Below are 24,603 nucleotides of genomic sequence, written 5' to 3'. Positions count from 1 at the left end.
GGTACTGTTGATGTTTTGTTTTGGATTCAGCCACCCATATCTCTGTTCTGAGTAGATCAGTTAAATGCAGTTTAAAAGGCATAGGTTAGAAAGAGCATGCTGTTCCATCTCAGTCTACTATTCAAAGCATTTTGCAACTATCAGACTTCCTTCTTATGAGATGAGGTGGCAGGTTTGTGTCTCATTTGTACCAGATATCGGCTCACATTGTTCAGTGTTTCTCCATAGCAAAGTAACTGCATAAAATAAAATTTGTTCATCTGAGTAGTGGGCAGGGGACTAGATAACAATGTTTCTCCCTCAGCTTTTTTGGGGGGGCGGGCGGGGGGGAGGGTAATGTTTGTGTATTCAGATGAACACCTGCATAGGTGTGATGCCTAATAAATAATTCTAGGTTTCCTTATTATCAAAGATCCAGTGCAATTTCAAACATAAAATGTGGGTATATGCCTCAAAAAGAAAAATAATTATGTGAGTGTTAACACAAAATGACAGAAATTAGATGGTTTTATTAAAAATTGAATACCTTTGATCAATGTTTATAATGCTTCAGTACACAGATGTGCACAATTGTTTTAAACTGTTATTTAATAGCTATTGACTAAATAAACATTAATTAAAAATGATGGCAGCAAAAATAAAGTATGGCTAACTCTGTTTTGAAATGTGCACCAAAGTCTCATCTTAACATTCTGGAGAGCATTCTGTCTTGATAAAACTTGTTCCTATGCACAGTTATTACTTCAAGTAGGTGAGTCACTTCTTCTTACAGTGATTTATGTAGAGCTCAACTAAGTTTGTACCACAACAGGGCCAGGCCGTCCATGAAATGAACTGAGGCAGCTGCCTCAGGTGGCAGAATCTAGGTGGGTGCCAGTGCCATAGGTGTCCCATCCACCACCCCCACCACCCCACAGTGATGACAGAGAAGCAAGGAGAAGCAGCTGTGGCAGTGGCTTCCAAAAAGATCTTGTGAGAACCCCAGGAAATATTGTGAGATCTCACTGAGCTCTTGCCTTAACTGGAGAAACAGGACACACCACCCCTGCATAACAATAATGTTCCTCAGAAACTTATTATTTGGGGTTATTTGCTGTTATCTGATAATTGAGCTCCCATTAAGGAATTATAACTCTCAGATATCAGTAACCTTCTTTTGTGCTATCTTTAAATTATCTTCTGGTAAGAGATATCAGATGATTAGCTGAAATACTAGGGCCATAGCAATATGACCTGTTTCCAAATAGTGTTTGAATAGAAATTGTGATAATGATTCATTGTAACTGTCTAATAAGTTCTTATTTTACCCCAGCTTCCCCTGTCTTCAGTTTCTACAACGTGAGCAAAGTCTAACACATTTAATTAAAGAAAATAAAATTGTTTATTAAAATTATCTGATAGTATTCCATAAAGTTTTACCCAGAGTAGATGCACTGAAATGAAAGAACATGACTAAGTTAGGTCTATTAATTTCAGTGGGTCTTTTCTGAGTAAAATTAGCTGAATTTCACTCATAATGCTTTAATACTAATTTTTTAAGGAAAACTCTTTATCTCAAACTTGTTTAGTAGCTATAACATATGGAGTGAAGGTATAAATCTGATTGCTTGCTACTGTGCCTTGTTCTTCAAAGATTTATAACTAGCCATAACTTTGACCTCCAGACTACAACCTAGCACTCAAGGCCTTTCCTGCAAATGTTACGTTCAACAAATGTTCTTTAGATATAGATTCATGGAGGCAACACACAGTACATATATTCCAGAATGACAGCCTGCAATAAACAATACCCATGATATTTATTTATTTAAGGATTTATAATCTGAACTTTCATAAAAAAAGAGCAAGGTGGAATATGTTATATATGTACTTAATGAAATATTGTTTTCAAACCGTAGTTTCCATTCAGAGTGCTGTTTCAGAAACCTACAGCAGTGAAGATTAACGAATGTGAATGCAATGTTAATTTCTGGTTGAAATCATGACTGTAATAGGCAACAGGGAACCTACTGAAGCATCCAGAAAGATTATGTTAGCTCTGTGGTAGATGCCAGCATACTATTTGGAAATCATTGCATGTAAGGCCAGTGTAGATTTTTTTCCACAAAGATTAGGCACAATTAGTAGTCTTAGAGAGAGAAAAAAAGAATCTGTCAGTTCTTCCTGTCTTCACACATGAGCGAAGTTAGTAACCAAAAAAGGAAGGGAAATATTATAATTTGAAAACTGACAGACCCTAATTTGAAAACTGACAGTAACTTTCATCGCCCTCTTAAAACCAGAAATTGTGAACATGCTGCCCTCTAGGTAGGAACAACGAACAAATCAAATGGGAAATGTGAAGGTAAGTCTCCAACTCAATGAGAGTGAAAGCAGAAAAAAGACATGAGAAGCAGATGATCATTGGAAGAAGTAAGAAAGGAAAGTGAAATGAAGAGAGATGGGTGGATGAGGTGATACCATGCTGCAGTGCAGGAAAATACCTCCAATTTAACAGGCAATAACTTAGAAAGTAAATACTTCTGCCATTACTACCTTAAACTCTAGAAAGGGTATGTGTGCACTTGCACTTGCACATGTGTGTCTGTGTGCAACTCCCTTAAATGCAGAGTAATGAAATGGGGTTGTAACTGTTTAAATGCCAAAACCAGTGAATCATCATAGTCAGTAGAGTAGTCACGGAAGTAAAAGCATTGAGTGTAATATGGGAATGTGGTAATAGGGGAAATATATAATATTTGCAGAAGTCTATGCTAGTGATATATTCTAGGTGGAAAACATGGATGTGTTGTACCTTTTTTATAAAAAAAAATGAAAACTGCTTTGTATGAATGGGATTAGTTAAAGAAAATTGTTGCTGCCACTTGATTATGTCCTTCTGTACTCTTGAGTAAATTCTATAATTGTGGAAAGTTAAGGCTATTATGATTGCCAATGAGGCAAGTTTTGTTCTGGGCATTCGTTGCATTTTCTTAGGTACTAACATTTATTTAACTTGTAAATTGCAGTGTGTGTGAGAGTGTGTGTGTGTGTGTGTGAGAGAGAGAGAGAGAGAGAGAGAGAGAGAGAGAGAGAGAGAGAGAGAGAACTGAATATGTATCTAGTGCAGTGCTGTAAGTCAGCTGGCAAGCATTTTTCCATGTTGGCCAATGGAGGATTCCGCATACAGTGGTACCTCGGGTTAAGTACTTAATTCGTTCTGGAGGTCCGTTCTTAACCTGAAACTGTTCTTAACCTGAAGCACCACTTTAGCTAATGGGGCCTCCTGCTGCCGCCGCGCTGCCAGAGCACGATTTCTGTTCTCATCCTGAAGCAAAGTTCTTAACCCGAGGTAATATTTCTGGGTTAGCAGAGTCTGTAACCTGAAGCATATGTAACCTGAAGCGTATGTAACCCAAAGTACCACTGTATACCAGTTTCACTTCAGAACCAAGCCTGTTCTGGAACTCAGGGAGAATTCACACGGAGAATTTTGTTATTACAGTGTCTCTAGTTCAGAGGGGGGAAAGTTATATAGATCAGAAATGAATTAAGTTGTGGTCATTATGATGTATTACAATATTGATAGATAAATTATTGGAAAGGGAAACTTGAAACATAAACATTTTTTTAAAAAAATCACACCCTGTAAGCTTGTTTTGACATCCTCTCATGCTTTTGTTCTTGTTCAGCCTTTAAAACAACTTGATTCTTGTGTTTTTTAGTAATAAAAAACATAGTGGCTTTTTGGCCAAAGTTCCACTGGCTTTCTGCACTTAGAGGAACTTCGAAAATATTTCATTAAGGCATATTCAGTGCTTTATGCCCCCATTTTACTGTCTTTCCCTTTTTCTTTCTAAATATGTTTTCAGTTTTTATGCTACTTTGTTATTTCTGGTTATTTGCTGAAGAGAAGTGGTGTGATATTGCCCCCAGCAGGGAAATTGCAGAACAGAAATACCATTCTTTTCTATGCATTCATGTAAAAATCACTAATGTATTTTTGCCATCTTGATGAAATAACTGTAATAGAAATCGGAATTAGCGTCACAAACTCAGCTGCGTTTTGAACTTGGGTTTTTCAAAGAAAATCCCATCACATCTCATTTTTAATTAGACATTTTGGAGGACTTCTAAAGGTAGGGTGTTTTTTGTTTTGTTTTGTTTTGTTTGCAATAAAGCATTATAGTTTCCTGCTACAAATACATATGTACGTACATACTATTGTGTATATTCAATACCTTGATTGAAAGTCAACGCAGCTTTCTGGGTTGTAGCCTTTGTGCCAGTATGCTTACCCAGTATGCCAGTGGAAACCTGTGCAAGGACTCCCACTAGCGCATTGGAGCTTTGCAGGCCCAGTCGTAGTGGAGCCAGTGGCAGGGTGAAAGCACATACAGGCAGCCATGCAACAGAAGAGACAGGGCAACATGCTGGAATGAAATAAGGGCGCAACTTTATTTATTAAAGGTATTTTTACGCAAGCATCTGGTGTGTATCCTAGGATCAACCAGCCCGTCCACAAGCTGATGGTTAGACGGAGTTGACCAAGGTTAAGAGTCACCCTGTGACATGCATTGCATGGGTGACCCAGCAAGATCACTGAGCCAAGGGGATTCTAAGGCCCAAGTTGGGTGTCTGGACATGGAACACACACACACACACACACACACACACACAGCTCCTTTAAGGGGATACCCCATGACAACAGACCAGGGGGACCCACCCTGCACCCGCATGGACTAAGTATCCAACCCAATGCCAAAAACTTGTGCCAAAGCCAAGGGAGCAGGAGACCAGCCCCTGCCATGGCCACACCAGAACCACAACAGCCCCTCCCAGTATGGTGAAACAGGAACAGGTCTTCCCTCTCATATTCCCCCTGTGTTCTCCCCACCTGCCTCAGATCTGTTCTGGGGAGGGGTCAGGAGAACCCCAAAAGCAGTATGGTAGGGAGAGAAGAGGGGAGATTGGTCCATTTGGTAAGTGGAAATGTTTGCACTAATATAAGTCATGTTAGATTGATATTCTGAATTATTTATAACCTGCTGTTCCTCCATAAGGAGATCAGAATGGCATGCATTCAAAACAGTGGATGGTATCTGGCTTAAACAGTTCTGCTAGCACATATAACAGTTATATGTATGTATCATTGACCCATATACAGAAATATTCTTATGTATGTATAAAACTGTAAGTTTGGTGCATTACATGCATTGTATTCTACAACACATTTGTTGTGCTTTACAAAAAATAAGCTTGTATAAAAATCAGAAATTATTTTGTGTGTGTGTGTGTGATTAAATTCCTGTAGCTTCTCATTTCTACATAGTACCCTCTAAGAATTAAATTGGCTGCCATGAGGTTGAATTTTATATAGGGTTGATATTTCAAATACATTCTCATTGCGGAAAAAGTCAGGAAGTGTTCAAGTTAAGTTATCCATTTAAGAAAAGGTTATACTTTGTTCAGACCATTTTAATATTTACAGTTGCTGTCATATTTCCTGTAGGGTGAACCAAGCATATGTACAAACATTTATGCTACGTATACAGCAAAAGGTCCCTAAAGAAATCAAAGGCAAGCAAAAGGACATTAAAATGTATAGAATTTAAATGTCAAGGCCAGGTTCATTAATGTTTTATGGTCCTTTTTATGCTGTTTCTGGGCTTGAAAACATGGAAATTGAATGCTAAATGCAATTTATATTCAAGGGTTTCCTTCAAATTTATTTTAAGAAATACATAATTTTTATCCTTGCCTGCAGTATCATAAATTTAAGAACACCATGATTATCCCTGTATATTTTTGTTATATGAAACCTGAAATTGTTAACTTAATATGACTACTGTACTCAATACTAACTGTATATTTTGCACAGTAAGTTCCACCCCTGTCTCTTATTCATGAATGTCAATATGTCAAACTCTTTATGCACACAGCTCAGTCCACCTGCTTTGTGAAAAAACATGCACACCATCAGCCTGATGCAAAAGACTTATGAGTAATTTATATTGGATTGTTCCATATCCAGAATAATTTTTTGGTCATTTTTGTATCTGATAGTGTGAGTCATACTGTGCTTATGCATATGAATTGAAATAAAGCATTTAATTTTCAGCTTTGATCAACAGATGCTGCATACCACAATAGTTGCTCAGGTACACACATGAGTTTCAAGAACAACACAGGAGAATTAAAAAATTAATATTATAGACCCCAATCCTTTATTTTTCTCCAGTTGCATCTTTGAATCAAAGCCTGCATTTACTTTTCATAGCTTTTCATTTGCAAAACTTTTGTTTGTTAGTAAAGGTACTGTCACATGTCTTGAATTTTAGCAAGCCCTTAGCTTTATTAAATATACTCCAAAAAAGTTTCACAGAAGGAGACTTCTGTTGAAAGTTTCAGAAAACCGGAAAGGGTATGGAGTTGGAGTATGAAACATTAGTGTGGTGTATAAAGAAGGGACGTTACAGGCGTTTCTTTCCATTATTTGTTCTGTTCCATAAAGCCTGGAAAGCCAAGTATAAATAGATTGCTTCTGAGAAATTATATTATTCCCCTGCCCCACTGTTCCATCCTGAACAGAGCTTAATACATGGGACTTGTCATGCTTCCTTTATTCATTCTGTTTTCTTCTGAATGCAGGTTGCAACACCACTATGGTGCTGTGTCCCATACCATGAAAAATCAGAAACTGCAGCTCCATAAAAGCTACAGACCCTTGTCCTGTCTGGAACAGATGATCCTGAGCATTTCCAAGAATGTCATTTTCAGCTTAGAGCCACACAGACACCTGTCTGAGCTCACTCTGCCAACAGCTACCCTCTTTGCAAAGGTTTCCCTGGTCCATGAACTGTGTAACGATCTTGCCCTTAATGCTCCATCTCCTCAGACATTGTAAAACATTTCCCCTGAATGACAGAAGTGAATCTGAGTCCTGGCACTTCCTGTTTTGTTCCCTTGTCACCTGTGTAGAGCAGACTTTTGTCCAATATATCCAATATTCCATTTCCCGGGCAAATTATTAGATGCTGTGTCTCCACTATCACAGACACTGCCTCAATGATAATTAGTTTTTGTTAGGAGCAGGAAATGATTCAAATATATTCTAGTGTGCTCCAAAATTTGCTATAAACAAATTGTTGCAAATAGTCTGTATGTGTACTTTTTTTAAAAGTCTCTAATTATGGTACTTGGCGAATATGACAGACCTTCCCACAGTCTTTTTTCTGAAAGAAAAAGGCTCTCCTCCTCTTTTCTACATATAAAATTCTGTGCTGGCTATATGACTGATCACACAGCAGGGTCAATTACACCTCAGAGTGCTGCTACTTCAGCTGATAATAAGAAACCTCAAATAGATGTCTATAGACTCTGCATATTGTGTTTCAGTATGCTCAAGTCTGTTGCATGCTAATAGTACTGAATAGAATGGAGTTATTTGTGGTACAATGTAAGTTATAATGACATGATTAGCTCTTCTACATTATGAATAGGCACAATGCTGAACAGTGCCTGAAATAGAGGCTGATCTTATCCAAAAACTTTATGGCTTCCCATACCTTTCCAAAGGCCCAGGTAAAATGAACCAAGAAGACCCCTGGCTCACACAGTATGACTGTGAATGTGTAAGAATTGGCTCTTAAAGTCTCATTGGAACCCTCTGATCTCTTAAGACCAGGAAACACTACTTATTTCAGTCTTTACATCCTCTTTTCCCAGTTCATCCAGCATGGTTGGTCGTCTACTGCTTTGTCCTGTTCTTGGAAGCAAATAAAAACTTATTGTTTTCCTTTAGAAAGAAATTTAAGATCATAAGATCAAGCAAACCCTCATCCAGTCCAGAAGCCTGCTTCTGATGGGAGACAGATAAATACCTTTCAATGTTCAGAAGCTCTGATAAATACCATAATGTCCCCCCCCCCCCCCCTCATTTAGTCCCTGGCATTTAGTAATCAGAAACATACTACCTCTGAAAACTGTATGGTCAAACCATGACTAGATTTATCTTATTCATCTAATCCTACCACCATAAACAGATCTCATGGCAATGAATTCTGTGTTAATTATAGCCCCATTCACATGTTAATTGCCCAGGCTGTCGCATTATGTGACCCATGAGAACAACAAAACAACCAGACTGTACAACGGTAATGGGATAAAATCAGGTCAAATCTTTATTGACAGCAGCAGTCAGGGCAAGGGTTGGCATGGCATTGGGTCCCAGGATCAGTTTATCATTCCACAAGCCCCATGTTGATGGAATGGATCCGTTGGGTTTGGATCGCTCCAAACCTGTACAACAGGAGTCGGCCAGTGTTGAACCTGGTCGTGGTGCAAATTCCAACCAGGCAGTTACCAAACCCATGCTTGGGTTTGCCATGGTCAATCCTCCCCTTAAGCCCCTTATGGGGGGGGGCTCTATACTATATTGATCCTGACCAATGCCATTTCCATCCTCATACAAACATTATTCCGCCTAGCAAAGGAAAGCCATAATTTCACTGAGGGGAGGAAGGGAAAAAAACCCACCAAGTGCCAATCAGGTTAAGAGAGAAAAATTCCGTTCTAGTCCTGTCAACCTACAACCCAAAATTGCCCAGTGAAGGGTCTAACCTGAGGGTGGTGGGTGGGAAGCTCTCAAAGCAAAATGGCTGTGAGATCCAGGGAAAGCAGCCTTCCCCTCCTCTCTTCAGCAAGGGGTCATGGGACAACTTTTCCCCATGAGCCCATTACACAGAGAAGATACTGGGCAAAAGCTTGCTCAGTATTTTGCTGCACTCTATGGGCCACAGCACCTCTGGGCAAAGGTGTCCTGCGTTTATTGGGCATGGAGCGGGGCTTGCACAAAAGTGCTTCATCATCTCTGTGGCTGCCAGCCTTGGCCCCTGGGTGCCTGGTGTGCCCCTTGTCCTCTGGACATCCACTTGTTGGCATGGACACTTGCACTTTGGAAGCCTATGCATTTGTCAGAGATGGTTCAGCTGCAGGTCTGCACCGAGACTCAGAGACAAGCAGTAAAGTTGATTCTTTATTCAAGGGAACAGAATACAGAGAAACCTATGGGCAAGATTTGACGCGGTAAAATAGTTGCCAGAACTGATGATCTGTGCCTCCCACTTCCACCTAAGCCTCGGATTGGTCCAGCTGTTTTCCCAGCAGTCTTAAAACATCATCGGGGAGGAGGGCCCTTTGCTCTCTATGCTCTCTGCTCTGCTACATGTAAAGCTGTCCGTGCCCTTGGAGGCAAGGGAGAGGGGATGTGAATACAGTAGGATCAGCAGGCTTCTGTGAATCTGTTGCAGCTTCAGCCACCTCCTCTTCAGCTGTCTGTCCTGCATCTGCAATGCTTTCCGCCTCTTCTTCGTCTCTCTCACTCAAGCCTGTTGCTTGTTCAGCATCCAACCATTCTGCCCCTCCCCCTTCATCCTCTGACCTGTCTTCAGTGTCCCACCACCACTCCCCTTGCTCTGAGCCTTCCTCTTCTGAGGCTTCCCTAGGGGCTTCTCCAGCTGAAGCCTCCCAGCATTCCTCATCATCCAGCCAGTCCCTGACAGCATGGGAGAGGTTCCACAGGATGGGAGGTGGGGGGGGGGGAATCACACGAAGGGTTTAAAGTCTGAATAATTTTTTTGTGTTTTTGCTTTCTTGAATCTACCTCAAATTGCCATCTCTGGGTGCTCTTCAGGTCCTCTACCCTATGGTGCAATGAATGAGTCAGTGTATCTGGCTGTTAACCAGAAGGTTGGAGGTTGGAGCTCACCCAGGGACTGCTATGGGCAGGTCTCCTGCATTGCAAGGGTTGGACTAGATGACCATAAGGGTCCCTTCAAACACTATGGTTCTGATGCTAAAATGCATGTTATTAGAATATTTTTCTTGGTGAAAATGTGTACATTGGTCAAAACTGCATACAAAAATGTGTTTGTTGGGAGAAATTCACATTAAATGAAAAATTTTCGTAAGGATTTTTTAAAAGAAAATTCACAAATGGAGCAGAAATGCGGAGAACCAGATTTCAGATTGGAAAAATGAGAAACTGAGAGAACCTTTGCATCTATTTTGTTTGATTTATTTTTAATTTGTATTTTCAAAGAAAAGTGTAATAAAGAAAGAGAGAGAGAGAGAGAGAGAATGAGAATTGACAGATCTTTTCATCCCTACCTTTCAATTTGTAATGATCTGGTTAAGACCAGATAATTCTACTACTCCAGGCCTAGACCTTCATATTTTATTTTATTTTATTGGTTCTTGTTTCCTAACTTTCAAGAAGTCCTAAACTGCATTACAAAAACTTTATATACAATCTATGTTTCTTTTCCTGTTCAGAAAACCAATTCCCCTCCTAAGCTGGTAGCTCTAAACATCAGTTATAATTGTTTGTATTTGCTTTCCCTCATCTTTGAGAGATTCTTTTTGGATATATCTAAACCCTAGCTATTGTATTGCAGATCCTTTTCTCATGACTTTCATGCATATTTGTTTTAAATTATTTGTGTAGGATATCACCACAGATGCATAAAGATATATTAACTTTTCTTCATTTGGTGTCTTTCACAGCAGTGGTGATTTGACTGATTAAGAGATTAGTCTGTGGGAAGAGCACATTTGAATGTGAATGGACTCAGAATGCTCAGTGGTACCCAAGTGGGTTATTTTCCACATGATGGAGGTGGCTCTAATTATTTGTACTTATTTTGATTGCTGCATTGTGTTTTACCCTTTGGATTACCATCTTATTATCATAAAATGTGCTGCTGTGGTAGCAAAAATAAATTTTATATTATGCAGCAGAGAATATCTGAAAGAGCTGCTCATATAAAATCATTTCAAAGTAAATAGTAAAGCAGAAAAATAATCGAAAGGGCTTGTATGAATCATATTTCTCTTACTTTCTCTCACAGAAGAGCACCCATTGTTGTGGATGCTCAACCAATATAATCAATGTTTAAAAAACAAAACCCTCCAAGTTGTTTGGAGGTCCCATTTGAAAGGCCCTCTGATAACACAAATGCTTATTCTGTTCTTGAACTTTATTAATTCTCCTGTGCTTCCTCATGTCTACTCTCTGTCTCAAATCTAATTTTCCTTGACGGTTCTATATACTGTCTGGGGGGAAAACCCAAATATATAAATGTTGACAAACCAATGGGCTCTGACGGAACCTCTTAGTGTGTTGTAACATTTACTCCAGGGACAGATGGATATTACTGTGCCTGTCTTTTGAAATCTGTGCCTCCTGTCTTTCTTCTCTCCCCACTGAACAAGAAGCAATCTCTTAACGTTTTATATATGTGTTGGCATATACTGTAGATATCTTGCGTTTAATAGATAAAAATGATCTGACCTTTCCTAAAGCAATCTGTTAATGGCTTGAAACATAAGGCATCTCTGGGTGACTTGTTTTAACTTGTATAAAAATTAATGAAATGCTCCACCTGCAATTTCCTCTCCTGATGAAGCAGCTGAACACTAAAGAGTCAGTTGACACAACTGTTTTCCAAGTAATAAAATGATCCCAAAAGCACTTATTTCAGGGAAGATTACAGGTTAGTGTGTCCGCACCATGCAAGAACCCCACACCTTCTGTACCCAAAACACCTGTGGCTATGGTGGTGAGTGGCCTTTGTGGATGCTGAGGGAATGTGAGGCCTGCCACCTGGCTTCAGCACAAAGATGCATGTACAAAGATGGGTACAGCAGGTGTGGGGTTCTTGCCACCGGAGAAGGGAGTGAAGCCAACCTGGAGCTATTTAAGTACCCTGCCTTTCTCTTGGCCTCTTCATCTTGCAGGTGTCCACCTTCCTTCCCTTTATTCAGTACAGTGGTACCTCAGGTTAAGTACTTACAGTGGTGCCTCGCAAGACGAAATTAATCCGTTCCGCGAGTCTCTTCGTCTTGCGTTTTTTTCATCTTGCGAAGCACGGCTATTAGCAGCTTAGCGGCTTAGCAGCTATTAACGGCTTAGCGGCTTAGCGGCTATTAACGGCTTAGCGGCTTTAAGAAAAAGGAAACAAACTCGCAAGAACTTGCAAGACGTTTCGTCTTGCGAAGCAAGCCCATAGGGAAATTCGTCTTGCGGAACGACTCAAAAAACGCAAAACCCTTTCGTCTAGCAAGTTTTTCGTCTTGCGAGGGATTCGTCTTGCAGGGCACCACTGTAATTCGTTCCGGAGCTCTGTTCTTAACCTGAAACTGTACTTAACCTGAAGCACCACTTTAGATAATGGGGCCTCCTGCTGCTGCCGCACCGCCGGAGCACGATTTCTGTTCTCAACCTGAAGCAAAGTTCTTTACCCGAGGTAATATTTCTGGGTTAGTGGAGTCTGCAACCTGAAGCGTATGTAACCTGAAGCGTATGTAACCCAAGGTACCACTGTACAGGCATTGGAGTCAAATAGGAATTGTTTGCTTGCCAGCTGATTGGCCTTCCTGGTGGATGGTGGTTTTTCTTTTCATATTTTGCCTACTCTGCATGGATTTGGCAGTTGGTTTAGTTAGCCAGGAGGGGTGTAGCCATTAAATAGGTATGGGAAGTTATCAGGTTGTTAAGGTTTCATAAAGACCCTTGGGCACATTTAAGGGTGAAGGGTGTAATCTTGAGACTTGCCTTCAGGACTGTGGTATTCCCTGGCACCTTTGAGGCCAACCTGTAACAGGTGACCAGAGATATGGAGCTCCAGGAGCGGGTGAAGCAGGAAGCACTCCTCACGCCAAACTGGATAGGTTCAGCCACAGTTTGTTATAAATAGATCATATCTTGCACCATTGTTCCTATCTGCTGTGTTGTAATGCCTCCTCATTTCCCTGCATGGTTACAGTTTTGATATAGGATGGATAATAAATCCATGTCCTTGCCATTGCTTTACAGGATGACACAGAAGCTGAAGTTTAAGCCTTTGGCAAGCGTGTGGCTCAAGCCACTATTTCCCTCTTTCCAAGGGAATCACCTTGGGCAGGACAAGGAGACAAGCAACAGCAATGGGTACCTCAGTAACCCCAATAGATCATGTTAATGTACTGGGCTTGGTATTAGGATTTCCTATTTAAATTATAGTAATTATTTCTGTATTTCTGGATATATAGTGGCATATGCAAATTTTATGCAAATATGTATCCTCTTTTCTCCTTTTTGAGGAGTTCAGTTTGGAGGTATGCCGGGTTCAGCCCAAGGCCTTCTTCTCTAGGATCCAGTGATTTCCTATTCCCCCAAAATGCCCTAATTCCAGAAGAAATGTCTCATTATTTCCTTCCCATTGTTCCAAAGGGGAGTAAAAGATTTGTTTTTTTAATACAAAATGGGGAAAAGATGGAGTATCACAAGAGCCCAGCAGAACTTTGGATAAGGTGGTTTAGCTTCAAATTATCCACCCCATTACCTTACGAGTGCATGATAGGCATGCATTTCCAGTAAGGTGGTGAATGCAGAAAACATATGGCTTCAAATTTATTATTTATAGCCCACCTTGCTGCTTTGTAGATTGTTTGAAAAATATATTACGAGTTTGTTGCATACAGCCATTGTTCAGGTAACTGCTTTATTTTCTATTGAAATTTAACACAGCCATTTGATCTTTTTAGTCTATCTGTAGAGTTGGAGTTTTGGTTTTGGCATTCTATTTCTGTTTAGTTAAGTTAAATATGAGCAAAATAATAAATGTGCCTACCTTACAAAAGACTATAGGGGAATCCCTCCCCACGAACATTAATTGGCAGCATTGCTTCAGAGGGGAAAATATATATTGGTCTCCATTCGCACCTCTGTAGATGAAAATGAATTTTAGGCTCAGAGTGCCAAAAACATGAGCCATACAAATTGTGCTGTAAAACAACCCTTTAGGCAGTTTGACCCAATGTCTAGAAGAGTATGCAGAAAGGAATGTCAGAGGCGAGTACAACCTGGGATTGGAGAAGGAGGACACAGAAACCACAGTAAAGGTACTGGTTTTCAAAAATGATTAATTTATTCAATATCCTCAATAAGAGAACCAATTCACACATGCTCTGCAAGGATATAGTTAGCAAAGATGGTTGACTAGATGTCTAGTCAACTGAAATTGAATGGCATAAAGACAAAGCTTTGCACAGCTCCATGAGGTGCTGCAGAAGATTTCACCCCCAAATGGCTGTGTTTTCAAAGTTCTTATACTCTCTGCTCAGTCTCTTGATCATCGCAGATATTCTTTGAATTTCAAGACCATAGACTGATGGTCACACATAAGCTCTGGATTGCAAGGCCTGATGTCATCCTTGACTTTATCAGGGTGCCTGTAAGCAAGCGGACACAACTGGCTTGAAACATGGCGTTTTCCTTCCAAGAAATGTAGTTTTCCAATCTCATATTCTGATTATTTTAGGTCCTCTTTATTTAAGATGGCTATCACAACAGTAATATTCCATTCTGTGGTCACATTTATTTCAAATCCATCTTTTCATTCATCCAGGATAGTAATACTACATGAGTATACCCACAAAATCTCCAGACTCATTTTACAAAATAATATGTGAATTAATATGGTGTGTGACAGTATTAGCTTCTGCAAAACACACTATTCTTACATAAATATGGCTTAGAGGGAAGGGAGGCCAAGGATCATCTGATCAAGTAAAATCGTTTCAGGTATTCAGCCAAGTTTCCCAAGTAATATTAATTAGTTACATATTTTCTAGGACTTCTAAATACTTCTATTAATAGAATTCATATAACAGCTTCCAATTTTATGGTTCCTCAGGCCTAAGACGATCAGGCAAACAGTATGCTTCAAATGAAGAGTAATTACCATTTTTACTTGAGTCTCTTAATGATGAATACTGATTCTGAAGGTTGATGGAAATCTGATATCCCTCTGTGACTCATCTGGTCTGTCTTTTCACTTCCTCTTGTCATGCTGTAGTTCACAGTGCCTTCTGCCTGTGGCCAAGCAAACTGTAGCATGATGGCACTCTTGCATTTTTGTTATATAGTAGGATATGCATGGCATTATAAACAGTATACAATGCACTCATTCCATTAGCACAAGGATTTCCATTTGTGAAATGGAACTTCCCCCTCCCCTCATCATGCATGCCCCACACGCTCTCCAGATCTGCTCAGGTGGGTTGAGGGAATCTCCAAAGCAGATTTAGAGGGTAGATGGGAGAAAACGGGGGGGGGGGGGGTTCTGTTGTACAGCCAAAATGCATTACATTGATCAAATTAGTTTGTTGCATGCCACCTATAGGCACTTGGTTCTTACTAATTTGTCAGCACATTTAGGTGAGATGTCAAACTGTTAGGTACTTCTAGAACAGATTATTGAATTTCCAGAGCATGCTAAAAAAAAGTCTTAAAGTGGGATTGTTTTCCCTCTTTCACTCAGAACAATCTGCCTCAAAACAGTAGCAGCAGAGATCGAGTTAAGGTACAGATGGAATGATGAGAGAGGGTGGGTTTACAGTAGCAGCCAGGAATGTGGAAGCCTTCCCTGTTGAAGATCTTCTAGTAGAAACTGGAAAGCAGGAAGTTAGACTAGAATATCTGCAAGGCCCCTTCCAGCTCTATGATTCTATGAGATTATCAACATTGCTGCTCCTCTTGTAAACTTGTGTTATTACAAAAAGCTCTTCATTACATTTGAATTTCTGATACGATTTATTTCCCACCTGTGGATTATAATGTATACTGTATGTGATCGTACTATGTTATATTCCATAAAGAAACATGCAGAACATTGATTGGTCTTTCTAAATTGTGCTATCTCAATTGGATTAAGCTGCAGTTTCCCAAAAATGTCAGCAGATGGGGTTGGATTGCAGTTTTGCAACTCCACATCAAACCTCTACAGCATAATAGCTAGGAATTACCTTACTATATCATCTTGAGTCATTCAGTTGCAAAATTCTGTTTGCCTGTGAAAGTACAAGATTGTACAAAGATATATAAGAGTGTATGCTATTTTTTTCTGAACTGCATTTTAAAATACAACTGAGATTATTCAGGAATTAGTGTGGTATGTATCTGTTACTTTGATGCTTTGAGTTTAAAGAGATTTAAGACCTTGGCTGGTTTTTCAGTAGATATAGCAACAACTTGACTAAAAGTAAAAAGTAAATTTGTTAGAATTTAAGAATACATTCTAAGGGGGCTACATTTGAATAAAAGTTACATTGTAGTTCACCTGCATAAAGGAGAGCAGAACTTTATACTTTGTTTGCCCCAGTCCAAGCAGTTACTTTCATTTGTCCATTTTCAAGGAAGTAAGCTCCACTGAACTCAATGGAACTTACATTTAGCTAGACAAGTATAGGATTGCACTGTTAGTCACATGCCTTGAGTATTCCCTATTGCATTCTGTTCATATGTACTGATATAACCCTGATATACTCATGAGTGGAGGAAAGCTCCAGTCGAATGCCATCAAACACTGATGGTGAGGGCTCACTATCAAGCCTAATTAGAGGCATTGAATGCTGCAAAGAAGAAGTATTCTGTTGTCTCCATTGCATCCTCATTGTGCATTCTCATTCAGCAGAGCTTTTCCAGCTAATATGAGGCTTTTTTATTGTCTGGCCTGAAGGAGGTGACAGAACCAATGGCAGCTCACTGTGACTTGATTACAAAGCATTTTTTTTGGGGGGGGGACTCTTGCATCCAGTGGCACCATGACTCAGCTGTTACAACACATGAATTTCAGTTGGTGTCCAGAGCACTGCCTGGTCCTGTTATGTTGGATGACTCTCAGTTAGTGAGGCTTGAGGACATGGATAAGGTGCTTGGACTGATCAGAGCAGCTGCTTGTGCTCTGGATTCTCATTGCTCTTGCCTGATAAAAACTGGAGGGGACATCTGGCTGGGCCTGAGTGGTGATTACTGCCTCCCTGCAAGAGGAGGTGGCCCTGCCTGCTTGAAGGAGGCAGAGGTAAAAAAACACTCCTCAATAAACAGTCCTTTCCTTACATAGTGTTATGAGTTTGTGGGTGCTAAAGGTAAAGGGACCCCTGACCATTAGGTCCAGTCATGACCAACTCTTGCTTTATTGGCTGAGGGAGCCGGCGTACAACCTCCGGGTCATGTGGCCAGCATTACTAAGCCGCTTCTGGCAAACCAGAGCAGTGCACAGAAATGCTGTTTACCTTCCCACTGGAGCGGTACCTATTTATCTACTTGCACTTTGATGTGCTTTCGAACTGCTAGGTGGGCAGGAGCAGGGACCGAGCAACAGGAGCTCACCCCATTGCGGGGATTCGAACCGCCGACCTTCTGATCGGCAAGTCCTACGCTCTGTGGTTGTGGGTGCTAGACATCCTTAAATTTCTGGGTCCAGCAGGCATTGACATTTAATTAATGCATAGGATGTTAATACACACAAATCTGCCACCTAGTTTTAAATTGTGTAATAAATACTTCTAATGTCCTGGAATTAGCAAGCATCAAAAGCTAATTAAGCCCGGCTAGTGTCCTATGTTGAGGTGCTAGTCTGGTTGATGGGTCATTCAGGAAAAAAAGGATCAAAAGGGAATGGTAAATGACACCATCTTCTCTGCTGTGCCTCAGTTTCCAAAAGGAAGTAAGAACCCTAGGCAACCATGTGTGGAACCCCTAGAATCTCACACCGCTCAGAGACTGGGGTGGTGTGCAACAATATCTTTAGGCGTAGGGCAAAAACATTCATCTTCTCCCATGCCTTTGGCTAATTAAACCACCTATGGCCTTTCAAACTGTGGGAGATATTTTTTTTGTTGTTACTATGTTATGTATTTTTGTGGTTTTATATTGTAAGCTGCCCTATGATTCTCGGATGAAGGGCAGTATATACATTTAATGAATGAATGACCAGATTTATATTTAATCAAAATTAGAAACTGTGTGTTTAAAGTAATTTAAAATATACTTAAATATAAATGTGATGGCATGTGGATACCTACAGAAGAAAGCCAAGTCATGGAAAAGTGACAAAGGAAAGGGTCTTTTTTCCTGAAGGTGAAAAAGGCGTATGCAAATTCAAATATTACTTGTAATCAGAAAGAGCAGAAAGTTACTCATGTCCCTGCTAATGATATAACATCTAGCCTAGCAGTGGAACAGGTGAGGCTGACTGCTGTGGGAGGAGAGAACAGGTCACCTGCTCAATGAGAGAAGTATCTCTAGAGGAAAGAGTGGAGAGCTCTGAACTCAACTCTGAGATCAGTATTGTTTGGATAAGCCCAATAAATGAATTACAAACTAGCTGCGCTTGAATGCTTATGCTTTTGTCCAAATTGTATATTGGTATGCATATCACTGGTTGTTATATTTAGCCCCTGATTGAAAGTACATGGCAGTAGAACAATAGCTAATAGCTGGAGATGATGTTACAATGCCATTGAAGGACAGTGATGGAGACACGTGTTTTAGATAAGGAAAGTAGTCTCAAAATATCAACAAACATGTTGTCATACTGGGCAGTTAATAAATTGAGCTAAATTAAGGCTATGTTTTACTAGCCCAAACACTTATTTATGAAACAGTTAAAAGTAATGTCAGATTTTTTTCATGGACAGGTGAATGTTTTTTTAAAAATCTTCCGTATTTTAGAAACTGCTGTAAGAGTGCCACATACAACTCATCATATTTTATAAATGTAAGATGTAATCAAGATGTAGTCTGCTGTGCAGCCACCTCCTATTAGACCTAACAGCTCTGTGCACAGGTAGTAGGTCCCCAGTGAACTGTATATATCAAAGTCTGGAAAATTCTTCATTTTAATGAGCTGCATTTTCAGAAACCAGACCTTTCCCTGTTGGAATAGCTGTGGGAGACAAAAATGAAAGTTGTTTTTTTCCTTTGAGACATTGGTTACTAAATGCACTGAATTTCAAAATTACAATAGGAACACAGAATTACTTGAAGGCTCCTCTGTCTGTACTTGCCTTTGGGCAGAAATTATTTTTGAAGAAATTGTACTGTGTCTAAGAACACCTGGTCTGAGAAATAATTTATCCACTTTTGCACATATAACCCAATTGATGCCTAAACAATTCCAAACATATTAACTTAAGACATATATTTTATGTTACCAAACATGATTAATGCTATATCATTAGTTCTTGAAGTGTTATAAATTAAGCTATATTTGAGATATTAACACAGTAACTCATGCCAGCTGTGAACACATTATATTCTAGATCTATAGATGAAGGGATTTCACTAATGGAATGTACACACACAAATATATACTCACATACATATTTTTAAATGGCTTTTAGTTTTCTTAAAGATCCTGCAATTTTTAGGTTCCCAGGCTTAGTTCAAGGCATTGAAAAAGAGAAAACCCCATAGCAGCCTTATTTCCAATGCTGTGACTTTGAAACCCTGAGTTATGGATCTCCTTGGGCATTTTTTTTGTGTAATTCAGTAGTCATGGTAAACCAAATTACATTTTACTAGGACCGGACAAATGTACTAGGTCTTAGAGAGGAGCTCACATCCTATTTCTTTCTCCTGGTTCTTTTAGCACTAAGTCCAGCATTTGACTTCGCATGCCATCCGAAACTAGGATTTTGCTTAAGGTCTCTCCTCCTTAACCAAGGTTTTCCTGTTGTTAAAGATTCCAGGTTCAGATGACATGCTAAGTGAAGCCTTGGTTTGACTGCACTGTGCAATAAGGACAGGGAGGACAAAGTAGGAGCAAGCTCCCCTCCAGGAGCCAGGATATTCACACAGTCCTGATAAACCACAGTTTGGTTTACCAAAATGCGGGAATAAGGCCACTGTATTGAGATAGCTAAAGGGTTATCTCTGCTTCCACCCTAATCACATTTGATTTTATTTTTTTAAGTTAGTGGAAGGAGTGGGATTTGCCCTGTGTGCATGGTGTTGCATTTCCTTCCTCCTCCTCCCCTCTCCCTTCCATGGTTACTAGCAGTAATGACTACAAATAACTCCAGGTTTCAGAAGCAGCATGTTTGCCACTGGAGCAATTTGAGGGCACGCCAAAAGGGCTAAGCATGTAGCAATAATTATTATGTGGGAAAGTCACATTCCCATCCAGCATTCATTGTGGATATTTATGAACATCTGCAACTGAGTGGTCCCTGAGTGTTTTCTTGGCTCCACAAAGTTGCAATATGCTAGGCTAAATTCCAGCAAGAAGATCTTCAAAACAGGGATTCAGCTCTATGCAAAAAAATTAAAATAAAAAAAGATAATGTATTTGGGAACTTTTCAGAATGTGTTGGACATGGATTAATTTAACTGTCTCTTTGAGAAAGAGAAAGAACTGCTGTTCATCTCCCTAAAGCAGCCTTTCAAGTGGTAAATGGCATATCCTCTCCCCCCCCCCTTGTGTTGTATATTAATGGGTAGATGACTGTTGTTAGGTGAGAATCAAGCTACTACTTACGTTTTAAGGGAAGCCAGAAGAGTTTCACTAAGAGGGGGCTCGTACCATGGGCTACAAAGTGAAATGGTAAAGTGAGATTTCATTGGGGGGTTATTTAATTCATGATGGACTACAATACACTACATCACTCTAGTAAGAATGCAAGTAAAAAAAAGTTTGTAGCAATATAGTTTCCCTTTGTATTCAGATATGTTGGAGCAGAGCCCCCATCTCTCCACACAATTCACTTCATTCGTTCCATAACTATGGAGCCCATAACTATGGAGGAGACTCGAAGAATACTGTTTGACCTATATCACCTCTATTATAAAGATAGTTTTACTGATTTGTGATGATGCTCTTAGCATATTGCAATGTATAATGCTACAAAAGCTAAGAAGGCAGAGTTCACTAAAATAACAGCCTAATCAGTTAATGGGGTGAAAACCAGCCCTTTGCTGGGTTATTGCAAGCTGGTGCAAACAGTAATATACTTTGCAATGTTTCAGTGATAGTTAATCTAAGCGTAGTTCATAACATTTTCTTTCTTCTATATTTTGGATGCTCCATTTTCAGCTTGTGTTTCTTATATACAGTTGTACCTTGGAAGTCGAACAGAATCATTTCCAGAAATCCATTCGACTTCCAAAACGTTCAAAAACCAAAGTGTGGCTTCTGATTGGCTGCAGGAAGCTCCTTCAGCAATCGGAAGCCACGGAAGCCTTCGGACCTTTGGCTTCCAAAAATAGTTCACAAACCAGAACAGTCACTTCCATGTTTGCGACATTCAGGAGCCAAAACGTTCAGGAACTAAGCTGTTTGACTTCTAAGGTACAACTGTATGTCCCTTTTAACACGTTATATTCAAGCAGATCTTTTAAACTTTCACCTGTGCTAGCTTTTAGCAGATACCTGTTAGGAAGAACAAGAGAATGTTTAGACCAGCTATCTGCAACCTGCTGCTTTCCAAATGTTTTGGAGTAAAATTCCATCATCAGTGGTATGTAATTTGTCATCTTGGCTGGAGCATATATGTATTGTAGTCCAAGTCATCTAAATGGTGCTAGGTTGAAGAAGGCTATTTTAGAAAGTGACATAAAGTGCCATCAAAACTTCTGTTCCAGTCATAAAAGTGTCATTGTATCCTAGATCCTTTTGCAAAAACCTACAAAAATAATACAGTGATTGAACACATTAGCTGTTACTTAACTATCCTAAAATGACCCACATGTTCACTGTTTCATACAGGATAATTGTGGTAAAGCAATCATGAGAACTTCTTCTGCAAGGTTTTTATTAGAATGAGATTCATGACAGTAGGGAAAAACCCTTTTCTAAAACGACAAGGAATAATCACTGTGCTAAGATTGCAAATTTGCAGCTACTTTAAATAATGTTTCCATTTTTCCTGTGATCTGTCACAGAATGTAATTGTTTTGCTGTCTAGCTGTGGCAACCTCTAACTGCAAGGAGCTCATTATTTCATTTTTTAAAGGCTTTAATGTCACATTTTTATCTACTAGTGAATCAATCTTTAAAGAACACTACTTTGAAACTTCAGTGCCACAAGCTAGACAATCCAAACCACTGATATATATTTTACACATTTGAACTCACACTGGACATTCATAGTGGATTTATTCTCTCATTGTATCCCAATATTTCTTTCTCTCACACAGTTTATTTATATCCAGGTTTCCAATTATGACTCATGTTTGAAAGTGTTTTCAACAATAAATTCATCAAATTTAGGAGGAGGGGGTTTACTGTCAATGACCTCTCAGCTTTTCCAGAATGCTTGGTGTAACTTCCCTGTCTCACACTGGGTGAGAGAAATCTTTTTTTTTCCTGTGCTAGTTTTGAATGGTCACACTTGGTATAGTGTTCCTCATATCTAATGTGAATTTGGCTCTCATATTGTGCATTGCAAAGAAAAAGGTAAAGGGACCCCTGACCATTAGGTCCAGTCGTGGCCGACTCTGGGGTTGCAGCGCTCATCTCACTTTATTGGCTGAGGGAGCCGGCGTACAGCTTCCGGGTCATGTGGCCAGCATGACTAAGATGCTTCTGGCGAACCAGAGCAGCGCACGGAAACATCGTTTACCTTCCCGCCGGAGCAGTACCTATTTATCTACTTGCACTTTTGATGTGCTTTCGAACTGCTAGGTTGGCAGGAGCAGGGACTGAGCAACGGGAGCTCACCCCGTCGCGGGGATTCGAACCGCTGACCTTCTGATCAGCAAGTCCTAGGCTCCAGCCATTGCAAACATACATTGGCTTAAATGCTATCTTGACATTGTGACATTTCAGACATGCAGCGGTTCCCTCATAAGTACTCCAAGAGCATGTAGGACTGCCACTTTTCTGTATCACTTTTGTACGGTGATTCTGCAAAAGTGGCTTGCCAGGTGGAGTGGAGCTTCTATAGTTGCTTCCTGGCAGGTGGGTCACTGTTGCTTACCAGGAAAGGAAAGGTGGTGGGGAGGCTGGAATGGTTGAAGCAGGTCCAACATTCCTGCGAGCCTCTTCTGGTTTAATGTGGCTGTATATCAGTACTTGCTCTGACAGTGCTCTGGTCTGCTAGTAATAATGATGGTTAAGTACATGATTTCTTGGAAGAACTTTTAGTATTTAGTAAAGGAAATTACAGTGCAGTCCCAGTCATATCTGCATAGAGGTTAAGCCCTGCTGAATTTAGTGGGGCTTACTCCTAGATAAATGGAGATAGGATTGCAGCCTTAGTTATTTTCAGGTGCTGTTGTGTGCTATAAAACCATAAAATGCAGATATATTTTAGATCAGGTTTAGGGAACTGCAACCCCTTCTCTCCACATCTAGCCTACAGCATCTATTCCTTTCCCATTTTCTCTTCTTTCCCAGTGCAAATAGTCTTGGGGAAAATCTTCTAATGAAGCCAATAGAAAGGGGAAACACCAAGACTAATTTCAGTTCAGGAGGCATTTTCTGCTGTCTCACAGTTGGAAATGGAAGGGTTAATATTCTTCTCTTCGTACCCTGTGACCATCCTGGATGTCCCCTGTGCTACAATATTGGAAGAAATGTGTGTTTTATTGGCTCCAAAACAAGCTTTATTAAAAGCCTAGTTGTTCTGGGTCAGGCACAATGATCTTCCTGGCAAGTGAAGCTGGGAACGGAAAGGTTAATCCCAGCTGCACTCCCAAGGAAGATCCCTCTGCTCCAGCAATTAGTATTGAAAAAAAGGTAGCATGCTTTTTAAAAGCCCCATGGTAGGCATCCCTCATTCACCCTTGGATCAAAAAAAGATTTCCCACACCTGTTTAAGACAGTAGAAAAACACTATATATTTCAAGTCAGGTATAAAAAATGCATATAGACAAATCACCACAATCAATAAAGCTATGTTGTGTTGTGAACTGCCAGGAACCTGAAAGCCTGGAGCCAAAAAGCTTTGTAACTTGTTCTTTACACAAACAACTATGGCACATAACAAATTTGAAACTGAAGGGAGTTTGTGATGCAGCATAGGGTTCTGATGTTTAAAGCAGAAGTCACCAATCCTACTGGATATGCCATCAGGAAGGGCCATAGCTCAATGTTAGATCATCTGCTTTGCATGCAGAAGACCCCAGGTTCAGTTCTTTGACATCACCGGGTCAGACTGGGAATGTACACTGCCTGAAACCCTCAGCTACTGGTCTGACTCAGTAAATAGGCAACTATCTAAGCTCTAGGGTACATCTAAAGTAGCTCTTTGAATTACGGTCAGAATTTCTGCAAATAAAGTTCCATTCAAATGCAAGCCTACCTGTTTGCAATGTGTAGTTGATATGTCTTGTTCCCTTTGCTGGCATTGCTAAGAACCTCTTATTCTTCTAGTGTTCTTCGTCGTTTGTTCAATTCAGTTTACATTTAAAGGTAAATTTATGTAATACACACACCTACATAATACACACTATCTGAAACAATACACAAACCAAAAACACAGGTATCCTTCAAAATTTGAACTTTTATGAATTTTGCAGTGCAGTTCATCAGCCATGTAATATGCACAAAAATGCATATACTAGGGGAAAACAGGCATAAACTGCAAATATCAATGACAATACCATACAAAAATGCATTGTGCTAGGGAAAATGGCTTTGCAAAGAATGAGTACATTAGGCAAAATGGCATATAAAATATTAGGAGAAATTCACATTAAATGCTAATGAACTTTTGCAATGTTTTTTTGTGATTTCTATCCTAGTTTTCAAACTTTAAGTGCCATCAGCATCCTTAGTGGGTGAGTGACATTGG

The sequence above is a fragment of the Podarcis pityusensis genome (genome assembly GCF_964106645.2).
Source record: "Podarcis pityusensis genome assembly, chromosome: 9".
Classification (NCBI taxonomy): domain Eukaryota; kingdom Metazoa; phylum Chordata; class Lepidosauria; order Squamata; family Lacertidae; genus Podarcis; species Podarcis pityusensis.
This window is presented reverse-complemented; position numbering follows the sequence as displayed.